This window comes from Rhinatrema bivittatum, chromosome 2 (assembly GCF_901001135.1).
Source record: "Rhinatrema bivittatum chromosome 2, aRhiBiv1.1, whole genome shotgun sequence".
In the NCBI taxonomy this organism is placed as follows: Eukaryota; Metazoa; Chordata; class Amphibia; order Gymnophiona; family Rhinatrematidae; genus Rhinatrema; species Rhinatrema bivittatum.
In genome coordinates this window covers 438740062-438758986 of record NC_042616.1, presented here as the reverse complement: position 1 = coordinate 438758986, position 18925 = coordinate 438740062, and positions in this window count along the sequence as shown.

Genomic DNA, 18925 nt, shown 5'->3' with positions numbered 1-18925 from the left:
CTACACAAATTTGTGACATGCTATCTTGGAGAGCCCATCAATGACATGGATACAGATATGCTGGCATATTGGGCACACAATTCCGCATTCTGGCCAAGGTGGCTCAGCACCATTTTTTTTCCAATAAATCAGTGTGTCCAGTCAATGGGGTAGATTTTCAAACAAGGCGCGTTGGCGTACTTTTGTTGGCGCTCCAGGCGCAAACAAAAGTACGCGGGATTTTAGTAGATACGCGCGGAGCCGCGCGTATCTGCTAAAAACCTGGATCGGCGCGCGCAAGGCTATTGATTTTGTATAGCCGGTGCGCGCCAAGCCGCGCAGCCTACCCCGTTTCCTCCAAGGCCGCTCCGAAATCGGAGCGGCCTTGGAGGGAATCCTCTAAAGCCCTCCCCTCACCTTCCCCTCCCTTCCTCTACCTAACCCACCCGCCCGGCCCTGTCTACACCCCCCCCCTTACCTTTCTCCGGGGATTTACGCCTCCCGGAGGGAGAAGTAAACCCCGCGCGCCAGCGGGCCTGTTGCGCGCCGGGACGTGACCTGGGGGCGGGTACGGAGGGCGCGGCCATGCCCCCGGACCGCCCCGGGCCGTAGCCACGCCCCCGTACCCGCCCCCAAAACGCTGCCGACACGCCCCCTAAACGCCACGACGACCAGGCCCGCCCCCGACATGCCCCGACACGCCCCCCTCGGAGAACCCCGGGACTTACGCGAGTCCCGGGGCTCTGCGCGCGCCGGTAGGCCTATGTAAAATAGGCTCACCGGCGCGCAGGGCCCTGCTCGCCTAAATCCGCCAGGTTTTGGGCGGATTTAGGCGAGCAGGGCTCTGAAAATCCGCCCCAATGTGTCTTCTCAATGACAGGAGACATGGTGAGCCCTCATCATTCAAAACTGCTGCCAGAGTTGGTCTTTTGGAAAATCAATCTGTCTTTGCTTAGGATTTCAGAATTTCTATGCGAATGGCATGATAACTGGAAGCATCTTGATGGCCTTGCTACCACTCTGCCTACCTGCCATGTCCCTGATATAACATCTTGGGGGTCCGGCTGATAATATGCCTGTCTGCTATTGCCTATGACACAGATATACCACCTTAGGGGATTTCCTGCTATTCTGCCTATTTTCCATGCCCCAGATGTACCACGTTAGCAATCATGCTGTTACTGCTCTGCCTATCTGCCATGCCCCTGATATACCACCCAATGGGTCATGCTGCTACCTTTCTGCCTGGATACCTTGCCCCTGACATTGCTGCTGAGGGATCTTGCTGTTAATATGCCTATGTGCCATACCTATTATACAGAGGGGGTATGCAGAAAAAAAATGTTCATTTTGGTTTGTTAATTTGTTTGTTTCATAGGGCACCTACATTTGCTACATTAGTTTAAAACAACAACAACATAAACACATTTCATGTATTCATTTTATTTGTTCATTCATTTACCATTTCAGTTATGGGGGAAGCAGTGCAGTCTAGTTTGGGCTCCAAAACTGGAGTTTTATTATTAATTCTAAGAAAACGTTTGGGTAGTCATCATCAAAAGGATGAAGGCATGTAAACATGGCCTCAAAAGTGGCATGAATAGCTTAAGGCACCATAAAGGGAGAAAGGGGTACCAGCAGTTGCAGGAGTTCTCCAAGGGACCATGAGAGGAGCAAAGAAGTAAGAGTGGGAAAAATTCCTAAATGATTCCAAAGAGGGCACCAACACTGGCATTAACACTCAGGGGCAGCACATGTGGCAGATTAAAACCATGAGTGGTATCAACATCCTAAGGCACCATGAAGGGGGAATAAAACAGAAAATGCAGCAGGAAAAAAACAACACGGCACTGATAAAGGGACAAAGCAGAACGAGTGGCATTAACATACCAAGGCACCATGAGATGTGCAAAGAAGCCCCCCCATAGTGGCAAGAATACCCCAAGGTGTAATGTCTCAGGTATTATAACAAGGCAGAGTAGCAGAATAAACCTATCAGGCTAACTTTAAAATAGTCAGGTATATGTTTATCTGGTAGGGATGTGAATCGTGTTCCATATCGTCTTAACGATAGAAATCGTGTGGCAGGGCAAGAAAATCGTGTTAGGCACGATTTTTTAGTTAAAAAATCGTTAAAAATCGTTTTTTACGATTAGTGCGCACTAACTGGGAGTTAGTGTGCACTAACTGAAAATGATACAATTTGACACTTTTCAGGTCAGTTAAGGTCAGTTTAGGAATGAATATGTATTCCTATTGGCTGCCCTCTTATTTATTCATGTTACCAAGGTTCCCACTGACAGTATATAGGGGATGGGAAATGGAAACAGTTGGTAGCTTGACAAAACAAGTAATGTGATCAGTCAATGTGACTAGAACTTGTGCCCTAACCCTGATACCAGGGGTATTGTGATCTTCCTGCACACAGTGCCCTATCCCTATTAATACCAGGAGTGTTGTGATCTTCCTGCACAGTGCCCTAACCCTGGCACCAGGGGTGTTGTGATCTTCCTGCACACAGTGCCCTATCCCTATTAATACCAGGAGTGTTGTGATCTTCCTGCACACAGTGCCCTAACCCTGGCACCAGGGGTGTTGTGATCTTCCTGCACACAGTGCCCTATCCCTATTAATACCAGGAGTGTTGTGATCTTCCTGCACACAGTGCCCTAACCCTGGCACCAGGGGTGTTGTGATCTTCCTGCACACAGTGCCCTATCCCTATTAATACCAGGAGTGTTGTGATCTTCCTGCACACAGTGCCCTAACCCTGACACCAGGGGTGTTATTTATTTATTTATTTATTTATTTATTTAAAGGCTTTTATATACCGGAGTTCATGCACTAGTGCATACCACTTCAGTTTACACAGAACAAGGAACAGAAAATTACATCAAACTGATTGAACAATTAAACAAAACACCCCTGGTATTAGGGATAGGGCACTGCGTGCAGGAAGATCACAACACTCCTGGTATTAATAGGGATAGGGCACTGCATGTAGGAAGATCACAACACCCCTGGTATCAGGAATAGGGCACTGTGTGCAGGAAGATCACAATACCCCGGAGGAGTGAGGGTCAGGCAGCTCCCCCCTGTCTGTGAAGCCAGCCTCTCACTAGTAATGCAGGGAGGGAGCTGTCTCAGACTTCACCATCCTCCCCCCCCCCTCACCCACACACCATTCACTAGCTGGGACATGGGGGAAGTCAGGAGTGAGGGTCAGGCAGCTCCCCCCTGTCTGTGAAGCCAGCCTCTCACTAGTAATGCAGGGAGGGAGCTGTCTCAGACTTCACCATCCTCCCCCCCCCCCCCCCCCTCACCCACACACCATTCACTGGCTGGGACATGGGGGAAGTCAGGAGTGAGGGTCAGGCAGCTCCCCCCTGTCTGTGAAGCCAGCCTCTCACTAGTAATGCAGGGAGGGAGCTGTCTCAGACTGGTATCAGGGATAGGGCATTGAGTGCAGGAAGATCACAACACCCCTGGTATCAGGAATAGGGCACAGGTTCTAGTCATATTGACTGATCACATTACTTTTTTTGTCAAGTACCAACAGTTTCCATTTCCCATCCCCCCAACCATCACCTCAGTTGGAACCTTGGTAACATCAATAGATAAGAGGGCAGCCAGCCAATAGGAATACATATTCATTCCTAACTGACCTTTACTGACCTGGAAAGTGTCAATAATTTGTATCATTTTCTGTTAGTGTTCCTGAGTTTCCATTTCCATTTCCCATCCCCCCAACCATCACCTCAGTGGGAACCTGGTTAACATCAATAGATAACAGGGCAGCCAGCCAATAGGAACACATATTCATTCCTAACTGACCTTTACTGACCTGGAAAGTGTCAATTTGTATCATTTTCAGTTAGTGCGCACTAACTCCCGTTAGTGTGCACTAACACGATTTAACGATTTTTAACGATAAATCGTTAGACTTTCTATTGTATTGTGTTCTATAACGATTTAAGACGATATTAAAATTATCGGACGATAATTTTAATCGTTAAAAAACGATTCACATCCCTATTATCTGGCCAACTAGTCAAGCTGCTGAGCAGCTGAATGTTGCCACCATAGTGTATGTGGGTGCTGTGGGAACTTAGTGCTGGCTCCTTTTTCAGTTCACTCAGAACAACTGTTAAACACTAATAGAACCAAAAAGACTAGCAGCCTGGTAAAACTCTTTTTCTCTTCAGTGTGTCAGTGTGCTCACAAGGGATGTGCAGGGGAGAAAAATTCATTTTTATTTTTTGGTTTGCTTTCAGGAGGAATTTTTTCCCACAAATTTTGGTTCATGGATTGCTTGATTAGTTTGATTCATGTGGAAAAAATGAATCAAGAAATAAAAAAAGACCCCCTAAAACTGGTCAAAAAAGAAAAACTAGGCCTTCCTCCCTCTCACGCAGAAAAATGCCAGGGACAAGATCCCCCAAAGACTCCACTCACCCGGTCCGGTGGGAATCCGCTGGAAAGGCCTAGGCTGAAGCCTTGGCCTTGAGTAAGCCAAGGCTGCTGCAACCTACCATAGTCTCAGCCTACTCAAGATCGAGGCTTCTGCCTAGGCTGGAGCCCAAGCACAGGCCTGACACTGCACACCGAACTGGAAGCCGGTCACGGTGCAGGGGCCTAGACCTGGACTCAGGCCCAACACCATGACACAAGCTGGAGGCTGGGTCATAGCACTGGGCCTCAGCCTGGACCCATACCCAATGCTGTGACCTGACCTGAGCCTGAGTCATGGTGCCAGGGCCTCAGCACAAATGCAGGACTGACACCACTACCCAACCCAGAGGCAGGGTCCCAGTGCCTGAGTCTCAGCCTAGGCCAGACCGCAAGACTAGGCCCGACAACACAACACAACGGAGTCTGGGTCCCATTGCCAGGGCCTTGGCCTGAGCCCAGGCTGGGTCCCAGCTCCTGGGCCTTGGCCTAGGCTAGAGCTGAAGCCCATGGCTGACAACATGACCTGACATGGAAGCTGGTTCCTAGCACCAGGGCCTAGGCCTAGACCCAGGCCCAATGTAGCGACCCGACCTGAAGGCCATGACCCAGTGCCAGAGCCTAGGCCCAGACCCAGGCCTGATTCCGGGTCCTCAGCTAGAAGGCTGGGTCTCAATGCCTAGGCCTCAGCCCATGGTCAGACTAGGCCTGGGAGCTCCTTTTCTGACCTCTTTGGTTCTTTAATGCCAAATGATGGTGTCTGCTGGGGTCACACTGGAGTTAATTAACTCTGGCATTCACCCAAGCGGACGGTGCCATTTTGATGTATGGCAGTATTTATGGCATTATCAAAATGGCACCATCCGCTGGGGTGAATGCTGGAGTTAATTAACTCCGATGTGACCCCAGCAGATGCCGTCATTTGGTGTTCAAAAACCGAAGAGGTCAGAAAAGGAGCTCCAGGGCCTGGGCCTGAACCTGGGCCGCACCCAAGCATCGGGAACCATTCTCCTGGCTGAGGCCCTGTCTTTTGACCTAGGTCTGGACCTAGGAACCAGCATTGAGACTCTACTTCTGAGTCAGTTTGCAGTATCAGGCCTAGGTCTGGACCTCCGGGTCAGGCGTTGCCATTGGGCCTGGGTGTAGGCTGAGGCCCCATGGTCAGGACATGGCCTAAGGGTTGTGTCATGGCATTGGCCTGTGCTTGGGCCCCAGCCTAGGCCGATATCCTGGCTTCAAGACATGGCTCTAAGTCAGGTCATGGCATCAGGTCTGGTAGGGGCCCTGGCCTAGACAAGGCCCTGGCATCAGGATCCGGCTTTTGATAGATACTTAATAGATCAGTTAGGGTTTTTTTTTTTCCATTTAATTTTTGTAGTTCTCGGCTAAGTCATCAGCATTGGCCCATGCCTTCACCAAGACCTTGGCGTCATGCTCAGGCCTAGACCGTGGTCCCTGCTTTGGGCCTTGGACTAGGCCCAAGCTCGATGCAGGCACCACGGCCTAGGCCTGAAGTCAGGGTCTCACCTATGACATAGGCCATGGCCCCTGCTTTGGGCCTTCCTATAGATATATATATATATATAGGACATAGGACCTAGGACATAGGACATCTAAATATGCATACAGATGAACAGCCCAAAAAACCATTGCAGCTAAGTAGGACTCAGATGTTTGTCCATGGGTTATCTATTTTCCTGCTGTTCAACAAGCTTATATAGACCACAGTTGACATCAAGGTATAATAATTTGCTCCATAGCACCAGCAGGCAGGGGCAGTGGAACACAGTTGTATTTGGAGGGCAAACAAATAAACTTCTACTGCCCCCACAATCCCATTAATTTCTTAAATTACATTTACACTTATTGTCATTCTTTCCTAAAATACATTCTTTGCGCAAACAATATTTAGGATAGGGGTGTGCATTTGTTTCCTACGTATTGGTAATCCGCAACATATAGGGCCATATTTGTTGTATTCGTGGGGAAGTGAAACGTATCGCGATTCCCCACGAATGTTTACTTAGGGAATAGCAGTGGCTATTCCCTAAGTAAATTTGATTAATAGCCGTTAATGGACTTCACCTCCAAGAACTTATCCAAACCTTTTTTGAACCCAGTTACACTAACTGCACTAACCACATCCTCTGGCAACAAATTCCAGAGCTTAATTGTGCGTTGAGTGAAAAAGAATTTTCTCTGATTAGTCTTAAATGTGCTACTTGCTAACTTCATGGAATGCCCCCTAGTCCTTCCATTATCCAAAAGTGTAAATAACCGATTCACATCTACTCGTTCAAGACCTCTCATGATCTTAAAGACCTCCATCATATCTCCCCTTAGCCGTCTCTTCTCTAAGCTGAACAGTCCTAACCTCTTCAGCCTTTCCTCATAGGGGAGCTGTTCCATCCCCTTTATCATTTTGGTTGCCCTTCTCTGTACCTTGTCCATCGCATCTAAATCTTTTTTGAGATGTGGCGAGCAAAATTGTACAGAGTATTCAAGGTGGGGTTTCACCATGGAGCGATACAGAAGCATTATGACATTTTCAGTTTTATTAACCATTCCATTCCTAATAATTCCTAACATTCTATTTGCTTTTTTGACTGCTGCAGCACACTGATCTGACGATTTTAAAGTATTATCCACTATGATACCTAGATCTTTTTCATGGGTGGTAGTTCCTAATATGGAACCTAACATCGTGTAACTACAGCAAGGGTTATTTTTCCCTATATGTAACACCTTGCACTTGTCCACATTAAATTTCATCTGCCATTTGGATGCCCAATCTTTCAGTCTTGCAAGGTCCTCCTGTAATGTATCACAATCCGCTTGTGATTTAACTACTCTGAAAAATTTTGTATAGTCCGCAAATTTGATAACTTCACTCATCATATTCCTTTCCAGATCATTTATATATATATTGAAAAGCACTGGTCCAAGTACAGATCCCTGAGGCACTCCACTGTTTACCCTTTGCCACTGAGAAAATTGACCATTTAATCCTACTCTCTGTTTCCTGTCTTTTAACCAGTTTGTAATCCACGAAAGGACATCTCCTCCTATCGCATGACTTTTTAGTTGTCTTAGAAGCCTCTCATGAGGGACTTTGTCAAATGCCTTCTGAAAATCCAAATATACTACATCTAATGGTTCACCTTTATCCTTCAAAAAAATGAAGCAAATTTGTTAGGCAAGACTTCCCTTGGGTAAATCCATGTTGACTGTGTTCCATTAATCCATGTCTTTCTATATGCTCTACGATTTTGATCTTTAGAATATTTTCCACTATTTTTTCCAAGCACTGAAGTCAGGCTCACTGGTCTATAGTTACCCGGATCACCCTTGGAGCCCTTTTTAAATATTGGGGTTACATTGGCCACCCTCCAGGTACAATGGATGATTTTAATGATAGGTTCCAAATTTTAATTAATATATCAGAAATTTCATTTTTTATTTCCTTCAGAACCCTAGGATGCATACCATCCAGTCCAGGTGATTTGCTACTCTTTAGTTTGTCAATCTGGCCTACTACATCTTCCTGGTTCACGGTGATTTGGTTTAGTTCGTCTGACTCATCACCCTTGAAAACCATCTCCAGAACTGGTATCTCCCCAACATCCTCATTAGTAAACATGGAGGCAAAGAATTAATTTAGTCTTTCTGCAATGGCCTTATCTTCCCTAAGAGCCCCTTTAACCCCTCGGTCATCTAATGGCCCAACCGACTCCCTCACAGGTTTCTTGCTTCGGATATATTTTAAAAAGCTTTTATTATGAGTTTTTGCTTGTATGGCCAACTTCATTTCAAATTCTCTCTTCTCCCGTCTTATCAATATTTTACACTTAACTTCACAATGCTTATGTTTTATCCTATTTTCTTCAGATGGATCGTTCTTCCAATTTTGAAGGATGCTTTTTGGCTAAAATAACCTCTTTTACCTCATCTTTTATCCATGACGGTAATTGTTTTGCCTTCCTTCCACCTTTCTTAATGAGTGGAATACATCTGGACTATGCCTCTAGGATTGTAGGGAGGACAACCGGGACGAATGCCCCCAAAAGAACATAAGAACATAAAATATGCCATACTCGGTGAAACAAAGGGTCCATCAAGCCCAATGTCCTGTCCAACAATGGCCAATCCAAGTCACAAGTGTCTGGCAAGTACCCAATCATTAAGTAGTTTCAATGCAACTAATGCCGGAAACAAGCAATGGCTATTCCCCATTGATTAATAGCAGTTTATGGACTTCTCCTCCAGGAATTTATCTAAACCTTTTTTAAATCCAGTTACACTAGATGCCTTAATCACATCCTCTGGCAATGAATTTCAGATCTTAATTGTGTGTTGAATGAAAAAGAATTTTCTCCAATTTGTTTTAAAAGTTCTACTTGCTAATTTAATGGAGTGCCCCCTAATCCTTGTATTACTCTCATTTTGGACGGCCTTCTCTGTACATTTTCCAGTGCAACTATATCTTTTTTGAGATGTGGTGACCAGAACTGCACACAGTATTCAAGGTACAGTCTAAGAATTGAGAATACAGAGGCATTATGATATCCTAGGTTTTATTTGCCATTCCCTTCCCAATAATTCCTAACATACTGTTTGATCTTTTGCTGTCACAGCACATTGAGCTACCATTTTCAATGTAATATCAACTATGACGTCCAGATCTTTTTCCTGGGTGGTAACTCCTAAAATGGAATCTAACATTGTGAAGTTACAGCATGGGTTGTTTTTCCCTATATGCTTCACCTTGCACATGTCTACATTATATTTCATCTGCCATATGGATGCCCATGCTTGCAATCTTCCAAGGTCCTCCTCCAATTTATCATAATCTGCTTGTGATTTAAATATTCTGAATAATTTTGTTTCATCTAAAATTCTGATCACCTTACTCATCGTACCTCTTTCCAGATCATTTATAAATATATTAAAAAAATACCCGTCCAAGAACAGATCTCTAAGGCACTCCACTGTTTACCTTTTTCAACTGTGAAAACTGACCTTTTAATTCTTCTCTCTGTTTCCTGTTTTTCTTTAACCAGTTTGCAATCTAGAAAAGGATATCTCCTCCTATCCTATGACTTTTTCATTTTCTTAGAATCCTCTCATGAGGGTCTTTGTCAAACACATTCTGAAAATCTAAATACACCACATCTACTGGTTTACCTTTAACCACATGCTTATTCATACCATAAAAAAAAAATGTAGCAGATTTGTTAGACAAGACTAATCTTGGGTAAATCAATGCTGGCTATGCCCCATTAAATCATGTCTATCTTTATGTTCTGTGATGTTATTCTTTATAATAGCTCCCATGATTTTTTCCAGCACTGAAGTCATGCTCACTGGTCTATAGTTTCCTGGATCACCATTGGAGCCCTTTTTATATACAGAGGTTACATTGTCCACCTTCCAGTAAGGCAGGATGGCTCTTTGGAGTGTCCCGCACTGCCATGGCAGCCCCATCAGTATAATTTCCTGTCAGCCAACATTCCAGGGCCCCTCTAAAAGTGATTTGCTTTGGGCTTTGCACCTTCCTTAGGTCAACCCTTCCAACACTCAAGAAATCTAAGACACAGAAACATGTCAGAGAGAGGCAGGGTTTGAAGGAAGGACCTGAGAAAACAGTAGTCCGGGCTTTAAATGGCAGAAAGACAGTTTGCAGCCTTAATTTCAGCATCTCTAGAAGTAACCTGGGCAGATTCCTGTTATTGTTTCACATGGTGAGGTGCTTGAGCTCTGTGCTATTCATAGAGTCAGATTTTGAAGCAGACATATGAGTGCTTTGCAGGGACAGGGCTGGATGGGAGCTCTGAACTCTGTACTATGCATTCAGTATACATGGTGGGGGGAAGGGGGGCACAAATCCGGCTGGAGGGAATTCCACCTGCAGGAGCAGGGAGGCTCACTGGTCTCCCTGTTACGGAGGTGCCCACCCACCCACCGTGGGCCACATTGGGAGGGGGGGGTCTGGCTATCCATATTCCACTGTACAACCCGACATAGTGTTCTGAGGCTTAGACTTTTCTGACTGAAGTTATTGATGCTAACCCCTGACTCCAGACTAAGTGTGGATGGCTGTTGTTATGCACACTTGCTCCCTGAGTGGACCCAAACCCATTAATTCATCCTTTTCTAGCCCTACCCAAAGTTGATCAGGCCATGGCCCATGTGATCTATGCTGTCCTGATACTTATATCTGCAGATGGTCAGACTCATAACAATTTGGAAGATACTATCCTGTTTTCATTGCCCTACCCATCGCTTAGAAGATTACTGTTCCTTCCTCAGTGGTGCTAGAGCCTCTTCTCTTTGATCTGCCTCGGCACAGTTCAAATAACTCATCAGTGAACTGTGCAGATGTGGATAAAGGAAAAGTGCTGGTGTCAGTAAAGAAGAGCATCCAAGTTCGCCACCATAAAAATGCAGAGGTGCACAGGCCAACAGTGATGTCAATGCTGCCGACTTAGGGATACCTGTGCCTTTATGGGGGCAGACTGTCTGCAGCTTGGATTTGCCTCTCCTTCACCAGATCCATGCCTGCCAGTACCACCACCATCTGGCCCACTAGCTGACCAGCCCAATGGGTGATACTTGTGGTGCCTAGAGTGCCCCTTGTCTCCTGGTAACCCCCGATGACCATCCTGCTCACCTTACTCAAAGGCCAGTTCTTCCAGCATCTGATCATTCCCACATCTCCAACTGCCCTGCTGTGTGTGTACATAAGAGGAATATGTTCAGAGAATTGAATTTGATGTTGGAACCAAAGTAAAAACTGTCTCTTCAATTAATATACAATACTGCTGTTCCTGAGAACTACATTGTTTTTTTCTCTCTCAATGTTTTGTTCTGATGCCAGTCTGTATCTTGTCTCAAAGGCAGGAGCAGCAGAGCAGTATGGGTAATTTCCTAGTAAAATGACTTAAGGGTTTTTCACATTTAAATAAGGATATCTGGAAAATATTGTGATGCACTATGATGATTGCTTCAACATTATAGAATCCCAACGGCATTAGTTTTCAAAGGTGCTTCCGATTGTTTTCACAAGGCAGACTTGAGATACCTGCAGCTTTTTAATGGTACACATAGTATATTTTTCCATATAATTATATGAAATTGTCTGAATATTTAACACATATGTTTAAAAGAGAACATGAGTTTACAAAAGTTCAGTAAGAGCCTATGTAGGCTATTTTCTCTTAAATATAGCATTTGTTAAATTATATCATTTTTTTCAAAAGTTAACAAGTATTTTCTTTCAATAACTATTATAAATTAATTGACTTTCAAGAGCAATAGCACACTCAAAGATGTGGGCCAAAACAGTTTGGATTACTGTGACTTTGGGCCTCACGGGTGTGCATTGAAATCCTTGAGCACAGCCCCTGTCATGCCTTATTGCTTACTTAACAATGTATCCCCCATGCAAACATAATATATATTTACATGCTCTAAAACAAACATACAATCTTTTTCCTATATAAAATGTGAACAATAATTTAATGATTGAACTCCAAGAACTGATACAGAAAAGGTTATGTCCTATAATTTGCCCATCAGGGAAAACGCATGATTTATAAATCTGGATCCAAAACTGCAGGCATTAAATTACAGTCTCATTCCTAAACAAGTAGTTTTTTCAACTTTTACTTTAATGATAGGAATATATTCCAGTTTTTATCTACTAGGACATGGAATATATATATATATATATATATATATATATATATATATATATATATACACTGAAATAAAACCCCTATTAAACAGGCATTTATTACTTCATTACTGGTATATTTTTGTCTGTAACTATAATTAAAATCAATGCATAATATAAACAGTTCTAAATGCAGGGCTGATTCATGCTATTTGTTTGGCAGTATATTGTCTGAGTATTCTGGCAGTTGTGAAAAGATATAATCCAGCAGTCAGATATGGCTTTTCCTGAGATAGTCAATATGAGGCCAAGTGAATACTATGAATTGAATGTATTGGTTGTTTTCATAATTTATTGTGTGTTAGTCTTTCAACTTGCAATCAGATCTTTGGTTTGCTTGGTTACTAAAGAAAGTATCTTGCAGTTTGCATTTATATTTTTGCCATTTATGCATGTTCAATGCAGACTTTTGCAGTAATATATACTAGCTTCTGGGAAGCAGGCAGGCGGGATCCAGGTGTAACATATCTCCAGGTACCCTGATCCCGCACAAACCCAGTAGGCTGTACTGGAATGCAGGGAGAAAAGAGGGTCATGGCAAATGCTGGTGGCAGTGGGTATCTTTCCTCACCCCTGTGATTCAGATTGTCAGAGGACTAATACGCTCTGGGTGGTGACTGACCACAGGGGTGAGGGGTTGTCGTGGGATTAAGAGGAGGTATGTTTAGTTTGCTTTTCCTTTTGATCCTGCATCTGAAGAGGCTTGCCTCCCACCCACCCTAGTTTGCATTATTGTTACAAGGAACTGTTGCAGCTATTGGGGGAGGCAACCTGCACATTTGCAGGGTTTGAATCATTGCTTGTATACTGATACAAAGGAGTGTGCACTGGAGGAGCAGCTTTGGGGGATTGGGGCTGCTGCACCTGAAGCAGAGAATGGAGTTTTGGGTGCACTCCATGATGATCATGGAGGATTGCATGCTCAGAAGTGAGAGGGACTTGGTCTGCTGGAGGATGCCTGAAAACCAGGTGGGGTTGAAAGTGGGCTGCTGGTTGGATATGTTGGAGAAGCCATTCAAGCACCAGCCTGGTAAGAGGGGCAGGAGGAGGAGTTGGTTAACTATTTGAAATTTAAATAAAGCTCGGCTTCAGCCTTTTGGTATTGATATGTGCTTTTTGTGATTATTGGATGCGTATTCTGAAGGGTGAGTACGAGGGAGCAGGAAGTTCTGGATGACCATGGTACAAGAAAGCACAAAAGGTTTAAAAGGGCACAATCTTCTAATATGCGTTATCTCTCATGTCAGACTTTTGCACCTGCCTTTTTGGTGGATAGAATCTTAAGGGAAAATAATGTGCACAGGTTTTAAAAAATAATCCAAGGATTTCATTTTCTCTTCCAGTCTAAACAGAGGCCCCCAGTCCATACCTTCCATAAATGTGGCTAAAAGAACCCTCATTGTGGAGCCCCGTGCATACGTTTGACCAGATTGAAGAAGAATGATTTACAGAGTCAATTTATGTAAGTAAATGGCTTTGAAAATTGTCCTCTCCATGCTCTGCTGTGAACATGGAAGAAGGGCAAGCAATCATTCATACTTATATCTCTCTATAGTATGATATCACATGTGATAGGGACCAGGAGTTATACATCTCACACTTTCATATGTTAGGGATGTCATGGAAAAGTTCAGTTCTGTATAAGACAACTTGATGGAGGTAGAGAAGGTAATACAAGGAAAGAAGGAAGGGAGTCTATTAAAAGTCTCTATCTCTCTCTGCAAATTGTATTGAAAATGATCTATCAGAAGTCTTCTCAGGGATGGGCAGATTTGAGGCCCTAGGTAGCCCACATAATAAAAAAAAAAAAAAAAAAGAAAAAATAGTTCTCTGCAAAAGTTTGAATAGATTCTCAAGAATATGTGGCCCCTGTTCTGTTGAGATAGGAAATATGTAGTACATACTTTCACTGATATTTGTTTAGTTTGCCTATTTGTTAAAAGAAAAAAGCTCAATTTTACTGTAAGATGAGGTGCAATACACATTTAGAGGTATTTTGCATGGTATTTTGCATGGGCCAGTGGCCATTTTGCATGCAATTTTGCTACAGATGCTGATGAACTCCAAGCTCATTACCATTCATAGCTGAATTTTGCATGAAAGTTTTCAGCCATGTCAATGCATTAATCTGGCCCAAGAACTGTGAACCAGCATGGTCTTAAATTGGCCTTGTAGCCCTTGTGAGTCCCCATCCCATGTCTCTGAAATGGTTGAATGGTCTAATGGGCTCCCCCCTGCCCCTTTCTCATTAGTTGATTAGCCTGGGGTTCAGTAGGCCCCTAGCCCTTCAGAATGCCAAAATGTAGTAGAGTTGAGGTAGCTAGGTAAATGCTTTCTCTCCAAGCCCCATCATCTTGTCTTAAAAGTTGATCCAAAGGCTCCCCAGGTTCCTCAGGGCCGCTCTAAACTTACTCTATATGGGGCAGGTTTTTTGGGGGCAGGAACAAAACCCACTCATTTTTCAAAATGACACTAGCTGACTCCTAGCAATCTTTTGCCAAATGCTAGGGTATAGGAGTGCCTGAGTGTCAACAGGCACCAGTTTGAAAAATGGTGTGGTGAAGCTAGTGGAGTTTACTCCTCCCCCAGAAGACGTGCCCCAAATTTGGGAGAGCCGCAAAGAGTCTTGGGGCCTTTGGGACAACCTTTTAGACAGTGAATTGTGGCTTGGAGAGGAAGGATTTACAAAGCCTCCTCACTCCATTACATTTTGTTTCTTGTGGTTTGGGTGGACCATTGGACCACCAGGCTATTTTGGGGACTCATGGTGGGGGTTACACACAGGCCACAAATCCCTTTAAAGCTGTGCCACTTCATGAGATATCCATGTCTCTAGGGTGAGAAAAAATAACAATATCTCTTTGAAGCATAGCTATTTTCTGCATGCAAATCTATCTCATGCATTTTCATTGTAGATATCCTGAAAACCTGGCCTGTTTGTGGCTCTCAAGGACTGGAGTTGGCTGCTCCTATTCTAGACTATGGCCATGATTATTAAAGGTTTATCCCATGGACACAATGTTTGAGAACATTTAGTAAATTAGACCCTATATTCTAGGGATGTGAATCGTTTTAGGACGATTAAAATTATCGTCCGATAATTTTAATATCATCTTAAACCGTTATGGAACACAATACAATAGAGATTCTAACGATTTATCGTTATAAATCGTTAGAATCGTGAGCCGGCACACTAAAACCCCCTAAAACCCACCCCCGACCCTTTAAATTAAATCTCCCACCCTCCCGAACCCCCCCCCCCAAATGACTTAAATAACCTGCGGGTCCAGCGGCGGTCCGGAACGGCAGCGGTCCGGAACGGGCTCCTGCTACTGAATCTTGTTGTCTTCAGCCGGCGCCATTTTCCAAAATGGCGCCGAAAAATGGCGGCGGCCATAGACGAACACGATTGGACGGCAGGAGGTCCTTCCGGACCCCCGCTGGACTTTTGGCAAGTCTTGTGGGGGTCAGGAGGCCCCCCCCAAGCTGGCCAAAAGTTCCTGGAGGTCCAGCGGGGGTCAGGGAGCGATTTCCCGCCGCGAATCGTTTTCGTACGGAAAATGGCGCCGGCAGGAGATCGACTGCAGGAGGTCGTTCAGCGAGGCGCCGGAACCCTCGCTGGGTAAAAAACGCCGAAGCGCCATGTTTGAATTGTTTGACAACTGTAACTATTACCCTTGATGAAGGACTGGGAGATGGTGAAAGCAGTCCGAAACACGGCTCCATGTCGGGTCAGCACTGTGAACACTGTCATGGTTTTTGACTGAAAAAGCGCTACAATCCAGATAAGTCTAACCATTTAAATGATGGATTATACACATGGAATAATGCCAGTCAGAGTTTGAAATAGTCATTGACTTTATTCGTTTTAATTTGCAAAAGAAAACTTTCTCAAAAATATATATCTCTAACATCATGACCTATGATTATGCATAAGGCCGAGTTGAATAGGCGAAAGCCCTAACGAGGAAGCCTATTATGAAGGTCATTGCCTAAATATTTTTGGTGGTGCAGCGTCGCAAAAGATTGACATCGTGTGAAAAGCTTATGTTCACAAACCATGAATTTGCATGATTTTTCATCTCATTAGCAATACTGTATGTTTTTTTTTTACAAATGTCTTTTTTAATTCACAGTTATGCATGGGAAAATGACAAATAGTTTGTATTAAAATATACACATGAATATCCATGCTATTTCCATGTTTCCATGCGTAATAGCATTTGCAAAACCATTTGCACCTTAGTTTATCTGCCTTGATATCAATCCATCCATCCCCTCAATATTCTCTTAATTTAGTGTAATTAAAATTAGCATTTTCCATATAGGGAGGAGAAAGAGTCTAGCAATTGCAACACGGGACTATGATTTAGGAGAAGTCCTAGGTTAGGCATCAAAACTTCTTTCTGCCACAAACTCTGTGTGACCTTAGCATATCATTTTAGTTCCCTCTGTCTCCAGGACCCAACTGGCAAAGGTTGCTTATCTTAATCACTGCTATTTGGAACTGTATTAATAGGAAAGTAAACAATACAGTGATAGAATTGCACCTTTTTCAGGACAAAATGTGTTACTATTGGAATTATACAGAATGCAGGCATGCTTGGCTTCTCCTACTATTATGGTTATATTATAGACGACATAAGCACTGTTATTTTTTTTGAGCATGTGCGTTAAGTGCTCTTAGCAAGAAAGTGAAATATAATTGTGTACTTGTCTGCCTTAGAAGAAAGCTGATTTTGTTTAGTATTCGTTTTAAAGTTTTGCTTTGAAATGAAACTATCCCAAGGTCTTTTAAAAGAGTTAAAAATGGAAGCATATATAGATGCTTTTAATATATCACCATGCTATGAGAATATTATACATTATAATAGATTTATTAAATATGCTGTCTATAATTTGAACGATCCCTTGTTAACAGTAGATCCACCTGGAAGAAAAATCTAGTTGAAGTGGGATTTGCTTTGACTTGCAGAAGCTTACGAAATTTGGTAACATCTGTAAAACAGAAACTAGCATTTAACTGGGTCAGACTGACCATTTATTCCTGAAACAACATTATGGTTCATGAATACCCAATGCCCCAATTAAATAGTTCAAACTCTTGGGAAAGGATAAAGGAATAAGGATAAGAGTTAATATGAACTCATACAAGCAGCCAAGTATTTTCCCTACTTTAGTAGAGAGAAGAAATTCTGACACTTAAATGCATTCAGACTTATTTAATATTCATAGATTATAAAAAATATTTTAATTGAGTTCTATAATTGCATTTAAAACACAAATGAAGTGAATTTCAAACTTATCTGAGGGAAAATTAGAAGAGGAACAGTATTTTTCTGGCACTAAAGTCAGGCTCACCGGTCTATAGTTTCCCGGATCACCCCTGGATCCCTTTTTAAATATAGTGGTTACATTGGCCATCTTCCAGTCTTCAGGTACATCGGATGATATTAATGATAGGTTACAAATTTTTACTAATAGTTCTGAAATTTCATTTTTTTGTTATTTCAGAACCCTGGGGTATATACCATCTGGTTCAGGTGATTTACTACTCTTCAGTTTGTCAATCAGGCCTACCATATCTTCTAGGTTCACTGTGATTTGGTTCAGTTGATCAGAATTATTACCCATGAAAACCTTTTCTGGAATGGGTATCTCTCCAACATCATTAAATACTGAAGCAAAGAAATTGTTTAATCTTTTCATGATGCCTTATCTTCTCTAAGTGACCCTTTAACCCATTGATCATCCAATGGTCCAACCAACTCCCTTGCAGGCTTTCTGCTTCATATATATTTAGAAACAATTATTGTGAGATTTTGCCACTATGGCCAACTTCTTTTCAAATTTTCTCTTAGCCTGTCTTATCAATGTCTTACATTTAACTTGCCAATGCTTATGCTTTATCCTATTTTCTTCTGAAGGATCCTTCTTCCAAATTCTGAATGAAGATCTTTTGGCTAAAATAGCCTCTTTCAACTCACTTTTTAATCAAGCCATAAATCATTTTGCTTTCCTTCCACCTTTCTTACTACATGGATTACATCTGGTCTATACTTCTAGGATGGTATTTTTTAACAATGTCCAAGCCTATTCCACATGTTTTACCTTTGTAGCTGCACCTCTCAGCTACAAAGGTAAAACATACTGTGGATTTACATACTGTCCCTCTTCCAGTCATTAATTCAAATGTGATCATATTATGATCACTATTGCCAAGCAGTCCCACCACTGTTACCTCTCTCATCAAATACTGTGATCCACTGAGAATTAGATCTAAAATTGTTCCCTCTCTCATCAGTTGCTGAACCAATTGCTCCATAAAACTGTCTTTTATTCCATCCAGGAATTTTATCTCTCTAGCATGCCCTGATGTTTCACTTTCCCAGTCGAGTTTGTGGTAATTGAAATCTCTCACTATTACTGCACTACCAGTTTGATTAGCTTCCCTATTTTCTCTTAGCATTTCACTGTCTATCTCATCATTTTGGCCAGGTGGATGGTAGAATACTCCTATCACTATACTCTGATATAATAATTCAGAACGTTGGCTCAGAACTTTGGCTCATTTAGCCATTCCCAGAATCCTCAGCTTGCTGATTCACACTGACACTGCTGAGATATAGTGAACTTCTGACCACCTCAGACTCAAGAATGTGGAAGATCTGGTAAACTTGTAGGCTCTGCAAAGCCTATAATTAAAGGCCAGGAGGGCATCAATGGCAATATTTAAATCATAATACAAGGAAGCTTGGTTCT